Source organism: Astyanax mexicanus, chromosome 23 (genome assembly GCF_023375975.1).
Source record: "Astyanax mexicanus isolate ESR-SI-001 chromosome 23, AstMex3_surface, whole genome shotgun sequence".
Lineage (NCBI taxonomy): Eukaryota > Metazoa > Chordata > Actinopteri > Characiformes > Acestrorhamphidae > Astyanax > Astyanax mexicanus.
The window spans coordinates 19,372,312-19,389,835 of NC_064430.1; the positions used below are offsets into that span (position 1 = coordinate 19,372,312).

The 17,524-nt window shown below is 42.6% G+C and overlaps 1 protein-coding gene across 1 annotated transcript in view; it reads right to left on the minus strand.

Moving 5' to 3' along the window:
• Nucleotides 1–8,767, minus strand: part of elfn2a (extracellular leucine-rich repeat and fibronectin type III domain containing 2a) — a 155,104-nt gene extending 146,337 nt beyond the window's left edge. Inside the window, exon 1 of the mRNA XM_022668147.2 lies at nt 8,674–8,767. The gene's annotated coding sequence lies outside the window, so the exon portion shown is untranslated. The remainder of the gene's footprint in view (nt 1–8,673) is intronic.
• Nucleotides 8,768–17,524: the final 8,757 nt, after the last annotated feature.

A 17,524-nucleotide genomic window follows, 5' to 3' on the forward strand; every position in this document is an offset into this window, starting at 1 on the left:
TGCTTCATCGCTGGCCACTTTACTGGAAACAATACTGTGTGTATTAGACTGAATGCTGTTCCACAGTGAAGTCATTACTGAATATCATTAACTGCCATTAACGGTCGCCGCGGTGATCACCCAACCATACACTGCACTCAATCAGTCTAATATGAGGAAATGAAGGATGGAGAGGGAATATACATGCTCCAACACACACACACACACACACACACACACACCCATGCACAGTTCCGTTATACTATGTATGTACAGCAGCCTGTATACATGTACAGTATAGTGTGTTTATATATGTTTTATCCTTTAGTCCATGTTTATAGATAACTGTACTTTATGTTGTACATGTTAGCCACATTAGCCTTTTAGCTCCAGTGCTAATTCATGGGCTTTAAGATAACACTGGTTGTTAGCCACATTAGCCTCATAGCTCCATTGCTAATTGGTGGGGGTTTGGCTTCCACTAGTTGTTTAGCCACATTAGCCTCATAGCTCCATTGCTAATTGGTGGGGTTGTTAGCCACATTAGCATTATAGCTCCAGTGCTAATTGGTGGGGTTTAGGCTACCACTGGTTAATCACATTATCCTCATAGCTCCTGTTGCTCATTGATGAGGTATAGGCTACCACTGATTTCATGTCTTTTTTGGCATAATGCACTCTTTTATATGATATATTTTTTATTTATTTAATGGATTTAAAATTGAACAAAAGGTGCACAAAGTCTGCAAAATGACTGTTGGTGACCTAAAAATAGTATCATGAGCTTTTACTAAAAGGACATGGACCAGATATGTTTCATCAGTAAAAATTAGTCCTAATGGGCCTACTAAATTAATAATTTTTAATTAATACTTCTTTCTTTTGATCACTCCTGATCAGTTCAGTTCATTTCGGTCCTCTACACATTTCTAGTTAAACTGAGTCACAAACTTTATTTTTTTTATTTTAAGAGGTTTAATCTGTGTGTTTTATTTCGGAGACGAGTATTTTTAAGCAGCTATCAGAAAAATCTCATCACAGTTTTGCATGATTAGCCTACCGTTACCTTTCTTTTAGAAAAATCGCTGTATATCCAGATCTGTTTTAACATCAGCTGCTCCGACCAGCTGCCTGAACTCACAGCGACGGGGGGGGCTTACCTACACTGACCCTCCTTTGCAAGCTGATTGGCTGTTTCTCCTGAAAGGCGGGACTTTCTCCTTGAATCGGCTCCACGATTGGTTAAGAGACACAGAGCGGTCAGTGCCCTGTCTCCTCAATAATATATATATTTTTATTTTAATAGAATACGGGAAATTTACGGGAAAATAATAATACGGGAGGACGGCGGGAAAAAGGAGTAAAATACGGTAGTTTCCCGGCCAAAACGGGAGACTTGACAGGTATGCATTAGCCTCATAGCTCCATTAGTAATTGGTGGGGTTTAAGCTTTCATTACTTGTCAACCCCTTTTTCCCTTTAGCTCCAGTGCTACTTGGTGGGGTTTAAGCAACCACTGGTTATTAGTCGCATTAGCCTTATAACTTCTGTGCTAATTGGTGGGGTAAAGGCTACCACTGGTTGTTAGCCACATTATCCTCATAGTTCCAGCGCTATATGGTGGAGTATAAACTTTCACTGATGTTAGATACATTAGCCCCATAGTTCCAGTGCTAATTGGTGGGGTTTAAGCTACCACTGGTTGTTAGTTACATTAGCCCCATAGATTCATTGCTAATTTTGGGGTTTAATGATTGAGTATACATTACCATTGTTTGTTAGCCACAATAGTCTTATTGTCCAATGCTAATTGATGGGGTATATTGTTTCCATCATTTGTTAGCTACATTAGCCTCATAACTACCGTGCTAATTGTTTGGCTACTTTTATAAGCTTCCACTGATGTTACTTACATTGGCTTCATGGCTCTAGTGATAATTGGTGGGGTTTAAGCTTCCATTACTTGTTAGCTACATTAGCCTGATAGATTCCATGGTGGCAAACATCACACACCAGGCCCTGTTGTGGTTTAATGGATTGCTGACCTCTGTAATATATTTCAGAAAATGATGTTCTGTTTCGCTGTTTCATCTCCCAAAAAAAGGGGAGCATAATTTAGAGAGAGAGAAAAATAGAGCGACAGCCAGAAAGAAAAAAGAAAGGACCTTGAAGATCTGTGAAGGGGGAGATTAGGGGGAAATAGATTGAGGATGTTTGGGCGAAGATCAAGAGCGCTGTCTACTCTGAGGAGAATTGTGTGTATCTATGGGGATGAATTCTGCTCTTCTAAATCAGTGAAGGTGTGCAGAGTTACAGTTAGTGCATTTCCTTTAAGCTCAGATGATCTGAAGTTCAAAGGAATTCACGCTGTAGCTCTGATTTCACAGAGAAACAAGCAGAGATTAAACATAACCAATCAGCTGAGACTTATGCATTAATCGAACAAACAAAGCACTGTTCAAAAACACAATGCAAGAATCAGTAACCTAACAATCCAGTACTGGGGTTTTGTGTTCAAGTCCCTATCTGGGTGCAACTTTCATATTCTCCCCATGTCTGCATGGGTTACTCTTCCAACGACTTCAGACACTGACCTAACAAACACTGTCCAACACAACCCCAAAACCAATCCAACAAACAACACTTACCTAACAAACAATGACCCTACACAACACCAGCAACACAGAAACACCAACAGCACTCCCCAACATCAACACACACCTAATGCCCAACCAACAAATACATCACAGAACTCAAGCCCATCCCATACACCAACACTGACCCAACGATCATTAAGCTCCCCAATACTAACCCAACAAACACCCAAGAGTAGCCCAGCAAACATCAACTCTCCTCAACACTCCTCAATGCAACACCATCCCAATAAAGGCTGTCCCTAACAAACTCAAGACCTCCACAACAAATGCTAGCAATGACCCAAAAAAACTCTCCCCCCACACACACACCTACAACAGCCCAACAAACACCAAACATTAATATTCCCCAACACCAGTAGAAATCCAAAACGGACCCAATAAACATCAATACTCAAAAACACTAACTCAAACCAAAGAATTCACTCTCCAGCAAGAAGTCCAGACCAACCCAACAAACAATAGCACAGACCTAACAAACATTAATACTCCCCAAACACAAACACAACAATAATGAACTCTTTCCAGCACAAGCCTGATACAACCCAACAAACATCAAGACTACCCAACACCAACAGAAATCCAAAATAGACCCAATAAACATCAAAACCCAAGACCAACCCAACAAACACCAAGACCAACCCAACAAACTCTAACAACAACCCAACAAACACCAAACATCAACACTCCCCAACACAAACACATCAACAAACTACTCTCTCCAGCACAAACCCAAGACCAACCTAACAAAATCCAACAACCCAACAAATACCAAAAATACGCAACACCAACCCAACAAACACCAACAATGACCCACCAAACATCAACATTCCCCAACACCAACAGAATTCAAAACAGAAACAATAAACATCAATACTCAAAACCAACAAACACAAACCAAACTCTGATCTGAAAAACACTGTCCAGCATAAAGTCTAGATGAACCCAACAAACATTAACACAGACCTAATGAACATCAATCAATATTCCCCAACACAAACACAGCAATAACCTACTCTCTTCAGCACAAACCCAAGACCAACCCAACAAACACCAAGACTACCCAGCAATGACCAATTATGACCCACCAAACATCAATACTCCCTAACACAAATGCAGCAATAGAAATCTCCAGCACTAAATCCAAAACGAGCCCAATAACCATTAATACTTAAAAACACCAACACAAACCAAACACTGATCCGATAAACACTCTCCAGCATAAAATTCAACTCTACAACCAATAACATAGACCTAACAGTAACCAACACACAGTCTCCACCACAAAACCAAGACCAACCCAACAAACACCAACAATGACCCACAAAACATCAATGCTCCCCAGCACCAACAGAAATCCAAAACAGACCCAATAAACTTCAGTACTTAAAAACACTCAAAACACAAACCAAACACTGATCTGACAAACACTGTCCAGCATAAAGTCTAGACGAACGCAACAAACAATTACACAGACCTAACAAACATCAATGTACACTAACAGACAGTCTCCAGTACAAACACAAAGACCAACCCAACAAACACCAACAATAACCGCAAAAAAAAACACCAGCAGTTTACTCCGGCACAATATGTGTGTTCTAAAGCCGTTAGTGTGTTGAAGTGGTGAAGTGTGCAAATGAGGCTGTCAAAGTGGCAGTGTGTGTGTGTGTGTGTGTGTGTGTGTGTGTGTGTGTGTGTGTGTGTGTGTGTGTGTGTGTGTGTGTCTGTGGTGTGTGTGTGTGTGTGTGTGTTTCTGTGTGTCTGTATACAATTCTCTTGGCCTAGTGCCCTCTCACATCTCTCTGGCCATTGTAACACAGAGCACACAGAAATGCGGCAGGGCAGCACACAAACACAGCCACACACACACACACACACACACACACACTTAAAATAAAAAGCTTCCTATATCACATTTCCATACAGTCAGTTCAGATTGAGTTCAGACTTGTTTCAGATTAAATCAATGGAAAATTATGTGGAATAAAAGCCTTCTTCATTCACTTCTATTGAAAGTTATGTTTTTATTCCTTCTACTGTAAAGTTGCCAATTATAATATTTACTCACACACACACACACACTGTGCAGCACGCTTGTCCTGATTCGTGAGCATCAAAGTGTGAATCATTATGTTTTAACTGGGCTCTAGACAGTCTACAGCCTTAGAACAACGTCAGTGTCGGAATTCGGCTGCTTACACAGCCATCATACACACACACACATACACACACACACTGTACTGGCTGGATGTACAGTAATGCTGCGTGATGTTCAGAATGTATTTACAGTCCTCAGAAGCAGAGAAAGGGAGGAACTGTGAAAACAAAATATGTTACTTTAAACTACATCCAGAAAAAAGCACAGCAGAAATAACTTTTCATTCATAAACCAGAGGAACACTGATATTTAAAGCCAAGACAGAGGTGTGTGTGTGTGTGTGTGTGTGTATAACCCAATCCATATCTACCCCACTATCCCTCAAAGCAGCATAAATCTACCCCACCAACCAGCCTACATCTGTCCCACTTATCCCATAACCCATTCCACATCTACCCCACTTATCCCTCAAAGCAGCATAAATCTACCCTACCTATCCCACCAGCTAGTCTATAACCCAATCCATATCTACCCCACTTATCCCTCAAAGCAACCTAAATGTACCCACCTATCCCACACAGGAAATTTGGCAGTGTTAAATCAACACTGTTAGTGTTAAATTAACACTGAGAGTGTAAAGTTCAACACTAATAAGTGTTGATTTAACACTAACAGTGTTGATTTAACACTGCCAAGTTTCCTGTGCACCAGCTAACCCACATCTACCCCACTTATACCTTAAAGCAGCAAAAATCTACCCACCTATCCTACCAGCCAGCCTACATCTGCCCCATATATCCAATAACCCAGTCCATATCTACCCCACTTATCCCCCAAAGCAGCATAAATCCCACCAACCAGGAAACATCTGCCTTGTCCCAAATATTCCACCAACGTGATCCACATCTGCCCCATGTATCCCACCAATACAACCTACATCTGCACTACCTGTTCCCACCAACCAATACACCACCACCACAACCACCAAAACAGTGCACCACCTACCCCACGTATCCTACCAACCAATCCACACCTACCTCACCTATCCTATCACACATGTTTATATTTGACTTACACATTCCACCAACCAATTCACATCTACCCCACCTATCTTACCAAGCAACCAACAACTATCACACCTATCTCACAGCCCAATCCACATCTACCCCACCTATTCCACCAACCCAATCCCGATCTATCAGACCTTTCTCACCAGCCCAAACCATCTATCTCACATATCCTATAAACAGCAAAAATCTACACCACCTATCCCACCAACCAGATTACATTAGCTTCACTTATCCCACCAACACAATCCAATTCTGCTTCACACATTCTATCAACCAGCCAATATCTACCCCACCTAACCCAACAACCAGTTTATATCAGCCCTAACTATCTAATCAACCTTATCCATATCTGTTCAATTTATCCCACCCACTCAATCCACATTAACTCCATTAGTCCCACCAAATTTACCTATCCCACCCACCCAATCCACATTTATTCAATTTGTCCCACCAACCTATCCACCAAACCCACCTGTCCCACCAATCCAACTCCCTCTCCCTCTCCCAATCTACCTCACAAATCCCTCCCACCAACCAATATCCACCCCACCAATTCCACCAGCCCAATCTAAATATACCTCACCAATCCTACCAACCAACTACAATCTACCCCACCTATCCCACCAACCAGTTTACATCAGTGCTACCTATCCCACCTAACCAGTCCACATCTGCTCAATCTATCCCACCCACCCAAGCCACATTTACTCCATCTGTCCCACCAAACCTATACCTATTTACCTCACAAATCCCACCAACCAGCTTACATCAGACCCACCTATCTGATCAACCTAAACCACATCTGTTCAAACTATCCCACCCACTCAACCCACATTTACTCCATCTGTCCCACCAATCCAATCCCTATCTACCTCACAAATCCCATCCACCAACTAAAATCTACCCCACATATTCCACCAACCCAATCCAAATTAACCATATCAATCCTATCAGCCTACTAACATCTACCCCACCTATCCCATCAACAAGTTTACATCAGCCCTACCAATCTGATCAACCCAATCCTAATCTGCCCAATCTACCCCAACCACCCAGTCCACATTTCTTCTATCTGTCCCACTATCCCAACAACCCCACCTGTCCCACCAATTCAATCCCTATCAATCTCACAAAGCCCAGCCACCAATCAAAATCTACCCCACCTATTTCACCAGTCCAATCCAAATCTACCTTACTAATCATATCAACCAATTAACATCCCACCCAATCCACATTTACTCTATTTGTCTCACCAACCAAATCTTCATCATCTGGCCAACCTATCCCACCAACCCCACCTGTCCCACCAATCCAATCCCTATCTAACTCACAAATCCCACCCACCAACTAATATCTACCCCACCTATTCCACCAGCCCAATCCAAATTTACATCTACACCACCTATCCCACCAAGAAGCTTATATCAGCCCTACCAATCTGCCCAATCTATTCCAACCACCCAATCCACATTTACTCCATCTGTCCCACAAACCCAATCCCTATCTAACTCACAAATCCCACCCACCAATCAATATCTATCCCACCAATTTAACCTATTCCACCAACCCAATCCACATTTACTCCATCTGTCCCACCAGTCCAATTCCTATCTACTTCACAAATCCCACCAACCAGCTTACTTCAGCCCTTCCTATTGGATTAACCCAATCCACATCTGTCCAATATATATCACCCACCCCATCCACTTTTACTCCATCTGTCCCACCAGTCCAATTCCTATCTACCTCACAAATCCCACCAACCAGCTTACTTCAGTCCTTCCTATCTGATCAACCCAATCCACATCTGTCCAATCTATCCCACCCACTAAATCCACATTTACTCCATCTGTCCCACCAATCAAATCCCCATCTGGCCAACCTATCCCACCAAACCCACCTGTTCCACCACCCAGCTTACATCAGCCCTACCTATCTGATTAACCCAATCCACATCTGTCCAGTCTATTCCACCCAATAAATCCACATTTACTCCAACTGTGCAATCAACCAAAAGCAATATCATCTGGCCAACCTATTCCACCAACCCCACCTGTCCCACCAATCCAATTCCTTTCTACCTAAGAAATCCCACCCCAATTCATATCTACTCAATCCACATTTCTTCCATCTTCCACCTGTCCCACCAACTCAGTGAACTTGTGCCCCACCCCTTTATAGCATCCCCTCCCTAAATTCATGCACCCCTTTCGTTGCTGCTGAGGGGGTGAGTGTGTGACTCATCGGGGCACCAGCAGACCGACCAGAACTCCAGCCCAGACGGGACGATGACATCACAGCGAGCCTCTGCACGTCTGTGTGTGTGTGTGTGTGTGTGTGTGTGTGAGCATGCATGGCTGGGGGAACCTGTCGCTGCTTTGGCTACGACCGACTAGAGACACAATTTTTCACACTGGAACTCCGCCTACCTGTTACACCTCTCTCTCTTTCTTTCTCTCTCTCTCTCTCTCTCTCTCTCTCTATCACACACACACAAACACACACACACACATAAACACAATGCAGCATAGTGCACACCCCTCCCCTCTGGGTCTCTATATATCTTTCTCTCTCTTCTCTATCCCTCTCTTTCTGTCCGTCTCTGCACGTGCACACAGTGAGTAGCGGACGGACAGTGACCACCTGCATCGTGACGCATCTCTCTTGCATGCACACACACACTCTTACACACACACACACACTCTTTCCCTCTCTCTTATGCTCCTAAAGACTGCCCACACCGCAACAGTGCAGATCACACTGCATACCACAACACACAGCATGCTTTCAAACACACACACACACACACACACACACACACACCATTGTACAGACCCACACACACACACACACACACACACACACTAACCTGTGCACTGGTGGCAGAGCTCCAGTCTCCTGTTCAGCTTCTCCCAGAGATTCCCCTTATAGTGGAGCAGAGGACGAGCGAGCGCCGAGCAAATAGAGGAGGGGGACGAGGGAGGAGAGAAAGATAGAGCAGGAGAGTGAGGGAGGTTGGGAGGGAGGGAGGGGGAGTTGTGTGTGAGCGAGAGCGAGGGAGTGACAATGTAGTGTATGAGACAAGAGAGAAAGAAACAGAGGAAAAGAGAAAGAGAGAGAGAGTGAAATATGAAGAAGAGATATGGAAAAGATCTAGAGAGGGAGAGAAGCACAGCAGAGAGAGAGATGCTATACTATATAGATATGGAAAAGAAAATGAGTAAAAAAAAGAAAGTGTAGTAGATAGATGGATAGAGAGATAGAGAGAGAGAAAGTGTGTGTGTGTGTGTTTGTGTGTGTTTGTGTGTGTGTTCTGCTCCAGCAGGGATTCTCCAGTGGTTGTGTCACTCCAAACACGCTGCACTCCTCCACACACAGCAGCTCGCCCCTTTCCTCTAACAGCGTGATCTGCAGCACCCCCTGCAGGCCACAGGAAGCCACTGCTGCTCCATCGTTACTCACTTTCACTCACACCATTTCACACTGCTTCACACACACACACACACAGCTGCCAACGTCACATCTGGGGAAGAGGCGCTGAGACTGAGCATGAATGACTGCTGTTGCTGAGAATAGGTATGAATCATCGCTTTAAAATATTAAACTGAAACTTCAGCAAAAAAAAAAAAAAATTATGACTATGGACAGCTCAAAGGCATACATAGAGGTTTTCAGCACCACGGACTGCCCACCAACCGTTAGTAGGGGTTCAGCACCACGGACAGTTCACTACACTAGAGGACACTAGTGATTCAACACACACGGACAGCTCACTAACTCTCAGAAGGGGTTCAGCACCACGGACAGCTCAGAAACTCTCAATTGGGACTCACGGACAGCATGGTCCAGAACCGAGGACAGCTCACTGGAAGACACTAGTGATTCAGCACACATGGACAGCTCACTAGAGGACACTGATGGCTTAGCACCACGGACAGCTCAGAAAATCTCAATAGGGATTCAGAACCACGGACAGCTCACTAGAGGACACTGGGGGTCCAGCACCACGGACAGCTCAATAACTTTCAATTGGGGTTCAGCACCAGAGAAAGCTCACTAATAGTGCTTTTCCACCAAACGAACTCTGTTTCTTGAACCAGTTCCGTTCTGGCTTACCCATTTTTTTATTGAACCAACCCACGTTTCCACCAGTTTTTAATGAAACCATTAAAATATCAGATCATAGGTCATCAACAGAGGGCACTGCACAGCGGCAGTGATCCTGCACAAACAGAACAGGATCCTACTTTTGTTGGCGGTAACGTGAACATGAACCAGAACGGTGCCGGTTCCACGATGGTGAAAAGGGCTATAGAGCATACTGGGGTTTGGAGTCATGAACAGCTCACTAGAGTACATTAGGAGTTCAGCAACATGGACAGCTCACTAGTAGCACTTTTCCACCAAAAGAACTCTGGTTCTTGGACCAGTTCTGTCCAGGCTTATAAGAACTGTGGTGCTATTCACAGAACCAGCTCTCAACTCTCTTAGCGCTTTTTCACCAAAAGAAATCTGGTTCTAAAACCAGTTTCATTTTGGCTCATAAGAACCGTGGTGCTTTTCAGTGAACCAGCCTGCATTTCCACCAGTTTTAGTGGAACCATTAAAACGTTCTCAACAAAGTGGGGCTCCTGTACAGAAAGACATGCCCACAGATGACGTCACGGTACAACCTAGTATTCTTTGGTTCCCACTGTGAACGACGTTCCTGGTTCTGGAACCTACTGATGTTGGTGGAAACGTGGCAAAAGGTTAAAAAATAGGTTTGTGAACCAGAATGGTGCCAATTTCAAGACGGTGGAAAAGTACTATAGAGGACACTGGGGGTTTGGAGTCATGAACAGCTCACTAGAGTACATTAGGGGTTCAGCACCATGGACAGCTCACTAGCCCACTGTGGTTGTTTATTTCAACAAAGTGAGGTTTCAGAACCACGGACAGCTCACTAGTAGTGCTTTTCAGTGAACCAGTCTGCATTTCCACCAATTTTAGTCACGGTTCGCGCTAAACAACCTAGTATTCTTTGGTTCCCACTGTGAATGAATGTTCCAGGTTTCGGAACCTACTTTTGTTGGTGGAAACATGGCGAACATGAACAAGAATGGTCCTGGTATGGTGCCAGTCCCTCGACGGTGGAAAAGCACGCTGGGGGTTTGGAGACATGAACAGACATGAACAGGGGTTCAGCACCATGGACAGCTCAGCACCCCATTCTGACCCAAAGGACAGCTCACTAGTACCTCTCTTCCACTAAATGTACACTAATTCTTGAGCCAGTTCTATTCTGGCTTATTAAAACCGTGGTGATTGTCAGTGAACCAGCCTGCATTTCCACCAGTTTTAGTGGAACTGTCAAAATATCACATCATACTTCATGCCCACGGATGGCGTCACGGTTTGGGCTAAACGAATGTTCCTGATTCCACTACCTACTTTTGTTGGTGGAAATGTGGCGAACGTGAACAAGAATGGTGCCGGAATGGTGACGGTTCCATGTCAGTGGAAAAATGCTGTAGAGGACACGGGGGTTTGGAGTCATTAACAGCGCAATAAAATACATTAGGGGTTCAGCACCATGGACAGCTCAGTAGCCCACTGTGGGGGTTTAGTACAACAAAGTGGGGGTTCAGAACCACAGACAGCTCAGTCGTAGTGCTTTTCCACCAAATGAACTCTGGTTCTTGAACCAGTTCCATTCAGGCTTATAAGAACCATGGTGCTTTTCAGTAAATCAGCCCATGTTTACACCAGAGGGCGTTGACTGGACTGTAATAAGCTCAGCTTTTGTGAAAAACACTTATCTTGCATTGGCCTGCATGGGTGAAAAATTTCCCATGGGAATACAGAGCATCCCAGAAGCACCATGGTTTGGATGAAGCTCTTGTGTGTGAAACCAAATCAGAGATCTCCCTCAAATAAGCCTAGAATCAGTCCTGGGTGCAGACATATGTTTTATGGATAATTACTAAGTATAAAATAACAGAAAGAACAAATTCTTTAGGATCTAAATTACATCAAATAGATTAGTTGCCAATCAGAAGAATGTGTGTGTGTGGGTGAGTGTTTTATTGAACTCAATATATAAGTTTGTCTGACTTCAAAGTGCCTCTGATATGAAAGGAGTGTAGAAAATTAGCTAAATTGCGGTGTTTAACTCTGATAAATCACTTTAGGGACAACTTGGGCACAAGTGTGTGTGTGTGTGTGTGTGTGTGTGTGTGTGTGTGTGTGTGTGTGTGTGTGTGTGTGTGTGTGTGTGTGTTTGTGTGTGTGTGTTATGTTGTTGCTCTTTCATGTCGTGTGGTTGGATGTGAATCAGACTCCACTGGAACAGAATTTCAGTCACAGCTCAGATCCCCTCTATAATTAACTACAATAAATTAAAACAGCCAACACACACACACATACACACATACACTAGTGACATTTTATAAATGTTCTATAACATATATGATCTTCATGCTTTATCTAGCAGACTGTAATACACTCCAAGAAACATAGGGGGAGCTCTATGATGCTCTATTATGCCTAAATGATCAACACTATCATTTGTCTCTAATACAATAGAGGAAGCATTTATAGTGTTCTACAAACTTTAAACGATCCACACATTTATTCTGACAGAGTGTAATACACTACAGAGGGCATAGGGGGCACTCTATAATGCTCTATAATGTTTATATGATCCACACACTCACTCTATAGACACACTATACCGTCTGTATATAAATTGGTCATTAAATATGTTATGATCTTGATCTAAATCACAACAAAAGACAAACACAGTCTGCTTAAACTAATACCACACAAAAAACATATATGTTTGCATGTGTTTTATTAAACACAACATGTTATCATTCACAGTAAGGGTGGAAAAAGTATGTGAACCCCTAGGCTAATGACTTTTCTAAGAGCTAATTGGAGCCAGGATGTGATTAGATTGGATATGTTGGTTAAAGCTGCCCTGCCCTATAAAAAAACACACACCAGTTTTGAGTTTGCTGTTTTTAAGAAGCATTGCTTGATGTAAATCATGCCTCGCACAAAAGAGCATAAAGCTGGAAAGGGTTAAAAAGTATCTCTAAAAGCCTTGATGTTCATGTTGTCCACGACAAGACAGACGCTTTACAAATGGAGAAATTTCAGCACTGTTGCTACTCTCTCTAGGCGTGGTCGTTCCGTAAAGATGACTGCAAGAGCACAGCACAGAATGATCAATGAGGTGAGGAAGAATCCTAGAGTGTCAGCTTAAGACTAACAGAAATCTCTGGCACATGTTAACATTTTTGTTGACAAATCTACAATAAGTAAGACATTAAAGAAGAACAGAGTTCATTGGAGGACACCACGGAAGAAGCCACTGCTGTCCAAAAAAAAACATTGCTGTACGTTTGAAGTTTGCAAAAGAGCACCTGGATGTTCTACAGCACTACTGGCTAAATATACTGCGGACAAATGTAACCAAAACTGAGTTGTTTGGAAGGAACACACATAAAGCTATGTGTGGAGAAAAAAAAGGCACAGCACATCATCATCAAAACCTCATCCCAACTGTGAAACATGGTGGAGGGGGCATTTGCTGCTTTAGGGCCTGGACGGATTGCCGTCATCAATGGAAAAATGAATTCCCAAGTTAACCAAGACATTTTGCAGGAAAACTTAAGACCATCAGTCCACCAACTGAAACTCAACAGAGGATGGATGATGCAACAGGACAATGACCCAAAACATAGAAGTAAATCAACAACCCAACAGCTTCAACAGAAGAAAATGCGCCTTCTGCAGTGGAGTCAGAGTCCTAACCTCAACCCTTTTTGAGATGCTGTGGCCTCATGACCTTAGGAGAGCGATTCACACCAGATATCGCAAGAATATTGCTGAACTGAAACAGTTTTGTAAAGAAGAATGGTCCAAAATTTCCCCTGACTGTTGTGCAGGTCTGATCTGCAACTACAGGAAACGTTTGGTTAAAGTTTTTGCTGCCAAAGCAGGGTCAACAAGTTATTAAATCCAAAAGTTCACATACTTTTTTCATCCTGCTCTGTGAATGTTAACATGTTGTGTTCAATAAAACCATGCAAACATATATAATGTTTTGTGTGGTATTAGTTTAAGCAGACTGTGTTTGTTTATTGTTGTGACTTTATGCAGAAATCCCAAGTAATCCCAAAGGGTTTACATACTTTTTCTCACAACTGTAGAATCCACACGCTCATTCTGACAGATTGTAATACACTGCAGGAAGCATAGGGGACACTCTATAATGCTCTGTAATGGTTATATGATCTACACTCTCATTCTGACAGGTTGTAATACACTACAGGAAGCATAGGGGGACTCTATAATGCTCTGTAATGGTTATATGATCCACACGCTCATTCTGACAGATTGTAATACACTACAGGAAGCATAGGGGGCACTCTATAATGCTCTGTAATGGTTATATGATCTACACTCTCCTTCTGACAGATTGTAATACAATACAGGAAGCATAAGGGGCACTCTATAATGCTCTGTAATGGTTATATGATCCACACACTCATTCTGATAGATTGTAATACACTACAGGAAGCATAGGGGGCACTCTATAATGCTCTGTAATAGTTATATGATCTACACATTTATTCTGATAGATTGTAATACACTACAGGAAGCATAGGGGGCACTCTATAATGCTCTGTAATGGTTATATGATCTACACATTTATTCTGATAGATTGTAATACACTACAGGAAGCATAGGGGGCACTCGATAATGCTCTGTAATGGTTATATGATCTACACTCTCATTCTGACAGATTGTAATACACTGCAGGAAGCATAGGGGACACTCTATAATGCTCTGTAATGGTTTTATGATCCACACTCTCATTCTGACAGATTGTAATACACTACAGGAAGCATAGGGGGCACTTTATAATGCTCTGTAATAGTTATATGATCTACACATTTATTCTGATAGATTGTAATACACTACAGGAAGCATAGGGGGCACTCTATAATGCTCTGTAATGGTTATATGATCTACACATTTATTCTGATAGATTGTAATACACTACAGGAAGCATAGGGGGCACTCGATAATGCTCTGTAATGGTTATATGATCTACACTCTCATTCTGACAGATTGTAATACACTACAGGAAGCATAGGGGGCACTCGATAATGCTCTATAATGGTTATATGATCCACACGCTCATTCTGACAGATTGAAATACATGTGCCATTATGATCTATAGTGTTCATAAAGGTGCATTAAGGAGAACGCCCAAGATTTAGATTAGAACAAAAAACAGATTTAGTTAAACTGCCATTGCAAAATCTTTCTCTCACACACACACTGGGGCAGCAGATAGCATGCTGGTTGTGCTATTCAGGTGTGTGTGTGTGTGTGTGTAGCCTGCAGGCGGGTGCTGTAGCAGACAGGAGCAGCCCTGCCACAGATTAGCTCCACCACTTTCAGAGAGGTCTGACTTGAGGGAAAGCGACAACCTTGAAGAATCCGGCGTGAGACGGTAAAGCCCAACAAAAGCCCCAGGCTCAGCGGGGCGAGCGGAAAAAACAAAACTCTCTCACTCACACACACTCACACACACACACACACACACACACACACACTCACACACCGATAAATCCATTCTTCAGTTGTGTTTATTCATATTTCCCTCTCAGACTACAAACAAAGCCAATGCAACAGTGCCACCTGCTGGAAGCACAAGAAGCTCTGCTCACCTGCAGCTCCTGAACACACCTTATCTCATCTTTGGTTCTGCCCGTGATTCTGCTGTTTCTGATATTCTGGACTTTTTTTTTGCAATAATTCAGAAACCCTAACCCTGTCTTTCAGACTCCGTCTTGTTCTTCTCCTCTTTTAGACTCCTCCCCCTCAGCCAGAAATTCAATCTTTGTCTTTGTAAAGGGTCTTCCTATACTGCGCCCACCTCCACCTCCACTAAAACTTTTTTCTTTAAAAACTTCACCTCTGGGGCCTCCTGTACTAAGACTAAGCCAATCAGTGCTTCTGGGATGCTTTGCGTTCCACCAAGCAGCCATTGTGGTATAAGAAGATTTGTATCCATGCAGGCCAATGCAAGACCAGTGTTTTTCACCATGCTGTCAGTTTACGCACTCACTCCACAAAGCTGAGATTATTACAGTCAGTCCCCTCACTCCAGTCTAGTCAAAGTCAGGTTTTATTAGGCTTATACTGATGGAAGTCATAAATCAAATCCGTCACAATTTTAAATGATCCAATCATGCAACCCTACAAGTGGCACAGGGAGCAGATAGCTTCCAAACCTGCAGGAGACCTCGCTAAATATCAGTTGAAGAGAGTCTTAGCCCCCCTGTACTAAGACTTGTGTGGAATCCCACACAATAGAATGTTGCATACGCTCAGAACTAGAAACATCTGGTTAGCAATTTCAAAGCATTGGCTCTAAGTGTCGCTAAACACTTTAAAAATGTACGTCTGAAACTGTCATGGGAGGGAACACACATTCTCACGTTTAAGTCACATTTAGTATATCTGACCGTGAGGATGAAATGTGGCCTATGCAATATTTTTGTACTTACGCAGCTTTAGTACATAATGCACCTGACATTCAAACATTCAGACTCTTCCATATTTCTAAAAGATCTCAACATCTGACTGTTTGTCAGTATTTTCCCTTAGCCAGAAACTACCACCTCCACTTTCTCAAAAAAACCTTCTCTCTGAGTTTCAGACTCATCTTCCTTTCTTCGACTCTTCTTCTTCTTCTTCTTCTTCTTCTTCTTCTTCTTCCCACAGAAGCTCCATCTACCCACTATTTAGACTCTTTCCTCCCATTCCAGAACCTTCCAGACTACACAAACCTCCATAGAAGTCCATCATCTTTTCCAGAAGTTCCAATCGTTGCCCTTCAACCTTCAGACACTATTTCAGACATTATTTCCTCTGAAAACTTGAAGACTCCTACATCTTCTAATAAAAAAAAAACCTCCCACCTCTGCCTTTCATACTCCACCTCCTTCTCTCAGGATACAGTGATTGCTTTTTATACTCTTTCTCCTTTCCCTAGATAGATCCTCAGACCTTTACATTCTTCTTTTTCCTCTAGAAACTCCTCCTCCTCCTCTGCTCTTCTTCTATAAACTCAATTTCTTCATTTATCACATTAGAAACTCCACATTTGCATTTAAAACTCTTCATTCTTACTCTAGAAACTCTACCTCTGTCTCTTACTCCTTCATAACCACCTTCCAGATGCTTTCTTCTTACTCTGAAAACTCAACCTTTACCATTCAGACTCTTTCTTCTTACTCTAAAAACTCAACCTCTACGTTCAGACTCTTTATTTTTACTCAAGAAACTCAACCTCTACCTTTCAGACTCTTTCTTCTTACTCTAGAAACTCAACCTCTGCATTTCAAGCTCTTCATTCTTACTCTAGAACTCTACCTCTGCTGTTCAGACTGTTCGTTTTTACTTTAGAAACTCTACCTCTGCCTTTCAGGCTCTCTGTTCTTATTCTAGAACCTTCAAATACACCTTCCAGACTCTTCTTTCTTACTCTAGAACTTTCACTTCTGCCTTTCAGACTCCTCATCCTTACTCTAGAACCTTTACATCTGCCTTTCAGACTCTTCATCCTTACTCTAGAACCTTCACATCTGCCTTTCAGACTCTTTGTCCTTACTATAGAACCTTTACATTCACCTTCCAGACTCTTCATTTAC